This window comes from Belonocnema kinseyi, chromosome 6, assembly GCF_010883055.1.
Source record: "Belonocnema kinseyi isolate 2016_QV_RU_SX_M_011 chromosome 6, B_treatae_v1, whole genome shotgun sequence".
Classification (NCBI taxonomy): domain Eukaryota; kingdom Metazoa; phylum Arthropoda; class Insecta; order Hymenoptera; family Cynipidae; genus Belonocnema; species Belonocnema kinseyi.
This window is the reverse complement of record NC_046662.1, coordinates 100,360,895-100,372,014: the sequence shown is the minus strand read 5'-3', so window position 1 is coordinate 100,372,014 and position 11,120 is coordinate 100,360,895. Positions and strand designations below refer to the sequence as shown.

Here is an 11,120-nt window from a genome sequence, read left to right as displayed (position 1 = left end):
TTCTAGATTCCCATCTGGATAAGTTTCCAGAAAATCTTGGTGATTTCAGCGAAGAACAAGGGGAACGTTTTCATCAAGACATAAAAGTGATGGAACAACGATTTGCATGTTTAAGTTACAGTTATACATTTTAATTGATATAAATAGTGTCAGGTTAATTGAAATGGGGTCAATTTTACTTGTAGTTCTAAGTTTCTTAAAATGAGTAATGTGCGTCTAAATTTTTAACCACCTGTAGTACAATGAAATGAATTTTATTGTGTTACAATGGGAACACTTAAGTTAAATTGTGTTGCGTTAAGCAAAATTTCGTTAGGTTCTGTTAAGTTAAATTCATTTGTAGGTTAAGATCGAGTTAACCTATTAAATATAGCACACATTTAAGACTGAGAACCGTACGCTTACATAGCTACATGTGTGGTTCAATTTCATTCGGCTAGGTTAGGTTAGGTTTTGTTAGGTTAGTATAGGTTAAAGCTCTATGTAGGTTAAGCCGAAGCTGAATGAAACGGTACCGCAAACACAACGGGACAACACAATGAATTTAATTGTGTTACGTGAAGTTAAGTTAGGTTAGGTTAGGTCAGGTTTTTTTAGGTTAGGTTAGGTTTGATCTCTTTGCAGGTTAAGCCCAAGCTGATTCAAACGGTACCGCAAACACAATGGGATAACACAATCAGTTTAATTGTGTTTCGTGAGGTTAGGTTAGGTTAAGCTAGGTTAGATTTATTTCTAAGTTAGGCTCGAGTTGGCCCATTCGATGTAGCACACATTTGCTACTTGGAAAATATGCTTCCAGAACTTTACGTGTAGTTCAATAAATTGCTATTAATTCAGGTTAGGTGAGGCCAGGTTCTGTTGGGTAAAGTTATGTTGAATAAGTTGATATCAAGCAAGGGTTGATCCTTCACAGTTGTCGACATGTTTTTGAAGTGAAAATTTGCATCACTGGCATTATTTATTTGCCTCAGTACATGATTTTTCGTGATTTTTTGAAGTTATGGCCCAACCATGACGTGATGGGTGATTTTTGATACCGAATTTGAATTCAGCGCCCCAGAATCCATAGGAATACGTGTGTCTTGTTACCAGATCCGCACACTTTTTATGTGGCTGTGTAATTTATAAATCTTGTTCAAATCTACTAAGAACAACGTTTTAAAATTATGGATCTCTTGAAAACCCAAAATTGCATATTTTTGAAAATGATCCAACTTTTGGGACTTCTGTGTAATTAAGAAATTTCATGATAATAATGTCGAAAGTAGAATGTCTAGTAGAAATTTTGATTGATATTTCTTATCCTAATTAAAAATAAAAATTTTCCTTCTTTTTTGAATATTTTCTAAATGTTGAAAAGCATATAACTTTTTGAAGTTTCATCGCATTTAAAAATGTCAGTAGGATAATGTGCAAGTATTTTTGACGCGCATTTTTGACGCGTGAATTTTTGTCTAATTGAAAAATTCAACCGACATAGTTTTTAAATATTTAACATACGTACAGATAGACATAAAGACAGATATGCAGACAGTCACCGATAAAATTGTATGATTTTCGGATTCTGTGTGTGCCGAAACATAAAGATTCGTTAAAAACCAGAGATCGAAAATTTGGACGATTACATTACACTCTTATGAATGAGAATGAAAAAAATAGTGGAAGTCATGATTTTGCACTTAAATTTTGTTGTTTGCATATTTTTGTAATTTAATAAACTTAAGGCAATATTGGTTAATTTCATTCAATTTTAATTTACAAAATTTCATTATATTCGTTGAAAGGTTCTCTACAATTATATGCGTCATGTTTTTATGGAAACTATTCAATTTGAAAATAATATGGAATTGTGAAGAATCTTTCTTGCTTTCTTAAAGCAGAAGAAAAACTTACACAATCTCGTTATTTTTAATTTAATAAGATTTTTCCACTTATCCGAAAATGCAAACACACATGTATTAAATTTAATATACAAATTGTATAGCTTTTTATATTTTGATCTGTATTAAGTTTAAATTACCGTTTCAGAAAATGACATTATGTACATTTGTATTAAATTTAATACATATTTTTCTAACAGTGTATTTTCATGCTTAAAACTCGTTCTTTTTCATCATTTATATTATTCGAAGTACTCACCAAACACAGCTTCGAAAGGGGTTTATTAAGTGACTCGATGAAAAGCATTGTTTATCCGCAGTTTGCAAAATCTAAGACCTTCACTCCATCTCTTCGATTTGTTTTTTTTCCATCCATGCATCAAGTATATTCTCCACATCCTGATTGGCTCTTTCAATACTGCCTCGACTCTGCGAATTTCTAGGTTTTCCGTGAACTGCTGATAAATCCGGCCACATTTCTTTTAATGATTCAATGATATGGTTAGAAAACTCTCGCCCATTGCCAGACTGAAGGACAGAAGGAGTTCCTAAAGTACAGAATATGTTGAGTGAAGAATACGCCACTTCTTGAGCTGTTTTCGTCTTCAAGGGACAAAGCATCACGAATTTTGTCAAATGATCTTGATAGTTGAAAATGAATTTGTAATCCCCGTCTTTGCAAGTCTGTCTGTCAAATAGATTGGTTTGCGCTCTTGCGTTGATCTCTTTAAAGCAAAGGCTTGATAACCACGCCGTTTCAGAATGATTTCGCTTTTTTTCATATATAAAACAAAGTTTGAGAAAAGTCAAAATAACTGCTCTGGTAATATTCGCGTATTTAACAGATAAAGCTTTCTCTAATCTATTTTGACCACCATGGCTGAACTCACCATGCACAGTTTCAATAACGTCAAAAAGTTCATCGTTCGTCACATAGTATTTAATAATGCCAGTTTTCGCGATTCGACGACCCGGATGCACCAGGTCACGCCCCAGGAAGTTTAGCACATATTCTACAAGAACTCTTTCAGAATTTAGATTGTTCCAACAGCCAAATTTGCTAAAAATTGTGAGCCGACCACCCGGGTGCACCAGATCGAGCATGAGGTAGTATAATACGTATTCTACGATAAATTTTTAAAAAGTTAAATTTTGTCAATAATGAAACAATTCCAAATGATCAGTCGACGACCCGGGTGCACTAGGTCGCGCCCAGGTATCTTAGTACGTATTATACGAGAACTTTTTCAAAATTTAGATTGTTTCAACAGCTAAAATAACTAAAAATGGTGAGTCGACGATCCGGGTGCACCAGATCGAACACCAGTTACTATAATACGTATTCTACGAGAACTTTTTAAAAGTTTAAATTTTGTGAATAATGAAAACAATTCGAAATAGTGAGTCGGCAACCCGAATGAACCAGGTCGCTCCTCAGGTAGTTTAGAACGTATTTTTCGAAAACTTTTTCAAAAATTAGATTATTCCAACAGCCAAAATAACTAAAAATTAGAGTCGACCTGGGGCGCGACCTGGTACAACCGGGTCGTCGAATCACCATGTATAATTGTTTTCATTATTTACGAAATTTAAATTCTTTTAAGTTTTTGTAGAAAACGTTTTAAACTACCTTGTGTTCGACCTGGAGCACTTGGATCGTCGACACAGAATTTTGAGTAATTTTGGCTGTGGAAACAATCTAAATTTTGAAAAACATCTCGTAGAATACGTGCTAAAATACATGGGGCGCGACCTGGTGCACCCGGGTCGTCGACTAACCATTTGGAACTGTTTTCATTATTAAAAAAAATTTTAATTTTTTAAAAGTTCTCGTAGAATACGTGTTAAACTACCTGGTGCTCGACCCGGTGCACCTGGATCGCCGGGGCACAATTTTTAGTAATTTTGACTGTTTGAACAATCTAAATTTTGAAAAAATTCACGTCGAATACGTATTAAACTACGTGGTGCTGGTGCTCGACCTAATGCACCCAAATCTTCAACTCACAATTTTTAGTTAGTTTAGCTGTTGAAACAATCTAAATTTTGAAAAAGTTCTCGTAGAATACGTGCTTAGATACCTGGGGCGCGACCTGGTGCACCCGGATCGTCGACTAACCATTTTGAACTGTTTTCATTATTCACAAAATTAAAAATTTTTTAAAGTTCCCGTAGAATACGTTGAACTACCTGGTTCTCGACCCGGTGTACCCGGATGGTTGACTCACCATTTTAAGTAATTTTGGCTGTTGGTAATTTCTTGTGCACAATTTTTGTCTTACAAACACTCTAATACATGTATTGGAACGCTGGACGATGACTTCACGATTTACAGCACTTACAATACATGTTTTTGCAATTTCGTCAATTCAACTCCATGGTATCAATTTTACCTTCCGCTTGTAAAGTAGAATTCTGGTAGATGTGTGGTAGAATTCCAAACATTTTTAATAGTGTAGGCATTGAATCCAGTTGAGTACATTTTTAGTTTAGTCGAGAAACGATAAATTTTATGAACAGACAAGGTTATCTGATAATGGACATCAATTCTCGAGTTAAATACTGGCGAAAAGCATGTGAGACTTGGGATTGTAAGACTTAGACCACTCCGAGTTATGATCCCCAGGCCAACCCTACGGAGAGAAGAAATCGATCATAGATATTCATCATTTTTTCTGTTTTTATAATCTTCACTTGATTCTAATACAACTGCTGGCATCACAATGAATCTGCAGGTTGAAGAAATATCTTGCTTCAAAATTCATATTTTGTGTTTCAATTTCACTGTTTTTCATTCGAAGAATTAAAATATTATTCACAGAAGCGGAAGAGCCTACTTTTTCTACTTATCCGTTCACAATGGGAAGGCCCCTCCAAAACAGCTGCAGATTTTTGTAATTTACACATAAGAAAAAAATCGGATAAAAACATAGCTTATACCATAATAAAGCTTATTTTATTGCGCTTCATACAAGTGGCCATTTGTTTATGTCCAAAAATTGGTTCGGAAAATATCCTTCGCGAAAGGACGAAAACCGTGGTTTTTTTGCGTCACTCCCACCTTGCTTGACTTTCGATGACGATGTCTTTGAAACGAACGATTTAAAAAATTGGAAAAAAATCAGGCAGATGCTTACATATTTTGACTATACATATGTGAAAAGAAAATTGCAATATATTAATAACAATTAACGTAAAATGTGTTTAAACATAACTATTCTATCTCTCGTAATATACGTAGTAGAGAGCTATATTTTGGATTGAATTGCTTGGAAAATTTCAACAAATACAATCGAATAAAAATTAGGAATGACAATCTTGAAACATATTAATTAATAACAAATAATCTTCGTAGACAAATTGCATGGTAGTGTGGGTGTGATGGCACTATGGACTATCGCTCACTATGCCAAGTATTGAATACCATAGCTAAAGGTCACGTCGGGGGACCGCTCATTCGTCAAGTGTTGAAAAGACGAAAAGGGTACTTTTATTTGGGGATGAAAGTATCTATTCATATTTTTCGTGCAGTAGCTATCTCTTTTCTATGAGTAGACCCTTCAGGCTTGGTACCCAGCTGTGTCCTCACACCCACACTACCATGCAATTTTTCTTCCAGGATTATTTATTATTAAATATGTTTGAAGATTGTCATTCCTAATTTTTATTCGATTGTATTTGTTGAAATTTTCCAAGCAATTCAATCCAAAATACAAATCTCTACTACCTATATTACGAGAGATAACATAGTTATGTGTAAGTGAATGTCACGTTAATTGTTATTAATATATTGTAATCTTATTTCCACATATGTACAGTCAAAATATGAAAGATTCTGTATGATTTTTTTCAAATTTTTCAAATCGTTCGTGTTAAAGATATCGTCATCGGAAGTCAAGCAAGGAGAGAGTGACGCGAAAAAACCATGGTTTTCGTCCTTTCGCAGAAGGATCTTTCCGAACCAATTTTTTCACATTAACAAATGGCCACTTGTATGAAGCGCAATAAAATAAGCTTTATTATGGTATAAGCTGTGTTTTTATCCGATTTTTTTCTTACGCGTAAATTACAAAAATGTGCAGCTGTTTTGGAGGGGGTATAAATAACAATTCAAAGTAAATCATGAATAATAATGAATAATAAATGCAGTTATCAAATTTATTTTGTGAAACATTTCACAAAGCTTTCAAATATTTCATCAATATTTCAATACAATCTCTGTAAACATTTTTGATAGATTTCAAACATTGCACAAATATTTTAATAATGTTCGAAAGATTTCACAAAAATTGGGAAGGTTTCGCAAAAATTTTCAATCGATTTACAAGATTCACAAAGACTTAAATTATTTCACAAAGATATCCAATGGATTTTAAAGATTGCAAAAACATATTTTAGCTGAAATGTATAACATTTCACAAACACTTGAATGATTTTTCAATTATTTTACAAATTTTGAAAATATTACCAAATATTTCAAAAAAGCATTTTAAATTTAAAGTGAACAAATCAATATTTAAACAATTATATATTTATATAAATTAAGTAATTTCATTAATTAATTACTTTATTCATTTTCATTAATTATCAATTATTTATTTACATATCCTGAAGATTTGAATGATCGTAAAGAATTCAATGATTTTCCAATTACATCACGAATTTCTCACATATTACCAAATAGTTAAAAATTATATATTTATATTAATTAATTCAATAAACTTATAATAATAATGTTATCACTTGATTCATTTATATTAATTTATTATTAATTATTTATATTAATATAACAATTTCCAATTCTTGTCGCAGCATTTTTTGTCGTAGAATCTGACAAGAGAGAAGAAAGGTATATTTCTTGCGAAAACATTTCGATCACATCCTTTATGTGTACGAGCCATAATTCTGACTTCCGGGCACTTGCTTCTGTCTTTCGATAAAGACCAAATAAAACTAAATCACCCGACAATAATGATAACCTCTTGCAATCTGTAAAATTAGACAAAACATGACTCAATTAAATTTTAGTTACCTGCATAAATTTCGCGGTATAAGTTACAAAAGAATGAAAAAATATCAGGAAAATCGGTCAATATGGTCAATAATGAGTGTAATCTTAAAGTGAATGCAAAATTACCAAAACTCTCAACAGAAATTGAACGGATTACCCGATTTTCTTCTATGTTATTTTAATCGCCTCATCGTTATATAATGAACTTATTGCAGAATATTAAAATTAAACTCCTTAATATTTTAATCATTTTTTATTTCTCTCAGCCAGCTATAGTCTCTAACAATGGGAAGGTTAACTGAGGCATGACAGGCACTCAGTCTACAATCGTGGGTTTAAGTTATTTACGGTATCGTCGAAAAAATAACACTTTGGACCGCCCGATGTTTTATTGAGAAATGAGCCACGCCGATATTCCGTTTACCATGGGTACACTCATGGGTGACGGTTTGCTCCTTCTCAGGCGCATAAAACGCATCATATTTTCAATTAATTGGGAAAAAGCAAAAACAAGAGCATTTTTCGAAAAAAACTCTCTGATTTTATGATAAGAGGTTTATAATATGTGATTAAAACAGAAAAGCAAACAATTCATAATTGTAGGAGAAAAGCTTGTTTGTGTAATAGATAGACTAAAATTCAAAAACATGAGGAAGCGCCTCAAACAGATACACATTGGGACAAAATTGCGAAGAGCTCACCAAAAGTAGAAAATGTTCATAAAATAAGTCGAATTCGGTTACTCGCGTGTTACTTTCACAATTTTGTGGTCGTGGAATGCGAATCCGATGTCAAAAAATACGAAAATAAAATGGCGGATCCAATATGGCGGACGAGTATGCTAAATAAATTTTGGATTTTTCTTAAAATTGGTGTCAGGGGGTTTTCAAGGTCGCTGATTACGAATCCGATGACAAAACCTTTTTTTTTAATGGCGGATCCAGAATGGCATAACAGTGAATAACAAGTTATCGACTTGACAATTTACCATAACATGTGAAACCTATACAAAAATTGAGCAATCTAGCGCGATTCAAAAATTTTTTAAAAATAAAACTTAAGTATTTTTTATGGAAAATCTGAATCTGTAATTTAAAATATAGGCTACAAGATTACAGGATTACATAAGATTACAAGAGATTACTGGGGACTATAAGAGATTATAGTAAATTGCAACAGCTTAAGTGGGATTAAATATGATTAAATAAGATTACACATGATTAAATAAGATTACACAACCCAGTAAGAAGGCTTACATTGAAAAGTATTCGAGAATTTCCTGTTCAATGGACATTACAATTATTCAATCCTTTTCGATAGTATTTTTGTCGTCGCTTTTTGAGTCCCCATAGAAAAAGAAGTTATCTCTTAAACTGAATCCCTTTTTGTGCCACCTTTTTGTGGCGGCAATATTGTTCTGAGCAATTTTGGATACCCCAAATCGATCATGAAATTATACATTATAAAAACCCTTTTAAAATTACACTTTGCGCTGTTCTTATTCGCTATTTTTTGAATAATCACGATGTTAAAAGCATTTAAAAACACAGCAGTTTTAGGAATATCGTATGTTGAGGGTGCTTATCTTGAGAGTTGAGTGTATAACTCATCTTATGCTGTCAAGATTGACTGCTACACAGGTAGCTGTGATGATCACTAATTTTTCTAAATTGTTTATCATTATTTTCTATTTTTTTCATTGATCATATTTGAATCCCAGGTGAAAAATTCAGTAGTCCAACGGAGTTCACCACCGGCGCAGTACTACTAGACCAGTATTCAACACCAGTATAGATAATCGGCTACTGGGGTACTGGGGTGCGAATGTCTCCACGATCGGACAGTTTAAATACTGAATGAAACTAAGAAAATGAAGAGAATAAATATGTTTAAAAATGTGGTTCATATATATTTCAAAAGTTCGAATAACTATAAATACAAATATCGCGAAATCGATTTTTTTTTTCTATTTTATTTTAAGGAAAAAATTGTGAGTTCCAACATCGTGAAAAATTGTAAGTGTTCAGAAAAAATTATATTTAATGTCATTCTTAATCGTTGTAAAATGGTCTAAAACACGTTAAAAGCCAAACGTTACACGAAAGTTAATAAAATTTTGTTGTTTAAAAAATTGTCGCAGTACGCGATAAAATTTTTAAGTTCTGTCGATCCAAATTCTAAATGCTTATTAAAAATTATATTTTATGTCGTCATCAAAATTTTAAAATGGTCTAAAACACAAAAAATATATATATTACACAAAGAAAAAATTAGTTAATTAGGCACAAAAAAAAGGTTTGAAAAAAATAATTTTTTTAAATTATTAAAAAAAAGTTTGAACAAAAATTGGTAGAAAAAAATGTGGACAAAAAATCTTTATTAAAAAGTGGTTAAAAAAATGTTTAAAAAAAATTGTTTTCAAAAAATAATAGAAACGGTATTACCCAGAAGATAACATGAGATTATATATGGAATTACACAGGATTATATTGGACCACTGTGCGATTACACGAGATTATACACGATTATATAGGATTACACAAGATTACAGGGATTCCGAAAGATTTCAAGAAATTACACCAGATTTAACTGGAATAAATTTGAAAATCGCAACTAAAAAAACTTTTTTAGATTTAAAAAAATAGTTACGTGTTGACACTAAAAAAGGCGCGCCCGCATGAGGGTTAATAAGGGAAAAACTCAACATTAAATTTGCTTTAAATATGAAAACTTACATAAACAAACTATTTGTATTTACATGGCAATATTTTTGCGTCCGCATGAAAAGGAGCCTTATAGCCAGTATGTAGGTAGGTATATAGAAGAATATTTCTGGATAAATTCTCGGGATTTTGGGACCAAAGTGAACCCTCTAAATTGAAAAAATCGAAAACAATAATTTGGACCTCAACTTAGAAAAACGTGAATATCTCCTAAGGGGCCATCCATATGCCACGTGGACACTTTAGGGGGAGAGGAGGTGTATGGCAAAATTCCACGCTTGTCCACGAGGGGGACCGGGGAGGGGTCGGGATAGAATCCACTGTGGAAAATGAAATGAGACAAAGTGTACTCTACTATCGGCGAGAAAACTATAGGCATCTGCCTTTGAAGCTTAACAACTCAGTCAAAAAAAATGCTAGCGCAACAAAAAAAAGTCATTTAAAGGCTGAAAGTGTTCTACGTTAATGAGCTTAAAGACGTTTATGTAAAAAAATTTTGTGCTTAGCAGACTGAAAAGAGTAAAATAAAGTAAGGATTTTTGGGTACATTTGAGAACAGTCAAGTTTAGAGCAAGTTTGTTGCTTAAACGCACAACAATGTGCAACTATATTATCTTCAGTTCTAATACAGATATTAAAGCGATTCAAACTGCAAACTGTAATTGATAGGCTCTGTATTTATTTTCAATCACCCGGAAGTATGTGTTAGTCTTCTTTTTTGTGAAAATAGCGATATTTTAAGACATTTTGTTTTGTTGGAAAACAAGCGACAGAAAGAAGGGGGGCCCCGTTTTTTTTACTGCCGACCGCTGGTCTCTTTCTTTGACCCGTGGCCAGGTGCCATCCAAGCATTCAGAACTAGGGGCCGAAGAATGGCACTAGCGGTCGGCAGTAAAGCAAAAAAAGCCCCCCCCCCCCGCTTTCTGTCACTTGTTTTCCAACAAAAAAAATTATCTAAAAATATCGCGATTTTCACAAAAAAGAAGACTAACACATCCTTCCGGGTGATTGAAAATAATTGCAGAGCCTATTAATTACAGTTTGCAGTTTGAATCGCTTTAATATCTGCATTAGGACTGAAGATAATATAGTTGCACATTTTTGTGCTATCAAGCAACAATTCTAATTATTTTTTAAATCTCTCAACTTCAACTGGTTCACAACAGTTTTCCTCATACTCATGAATTTTTTCAAATTTTTTCCATCGCCCCTTTTATAAGAAATAATGATCTAAACTTGACTGTTCTTAAATTTTCCCAAAAAATCCTTAATTTTTTTTACATTTTTCAGTCTGCTAAGCACAAAAATTTTTTTACATAAACGTCTTCGAGCTCATTAACGTAGAACACTTTTATCTTTTAAATGACTGTTGTTTTGTTGCGCTAGCATTTTTTTTTTGACTGACTTGTTACCAGGTGTATACATATGAAACCGGTATTGCCATTTAGCGGCCAGTAGGCACACTTGTAGGCACTGTCGGAACTTACCATTTGTGCTAATTGGCGT

General features: G+C 32.9%; 1 pseudogene; it reads right to left on the bottom strand.

Annotated features, from left to right (window-relative positions):
- Positions 1-2,164: 2,164 nt before the first annotated feature.
- On the bottom strand, positions 2,165-2,803 carry LOC117175520 (annotated as a pseudogene).
- Positions 2,804-11,120: the final 8,317 nt, after the last annotated feature.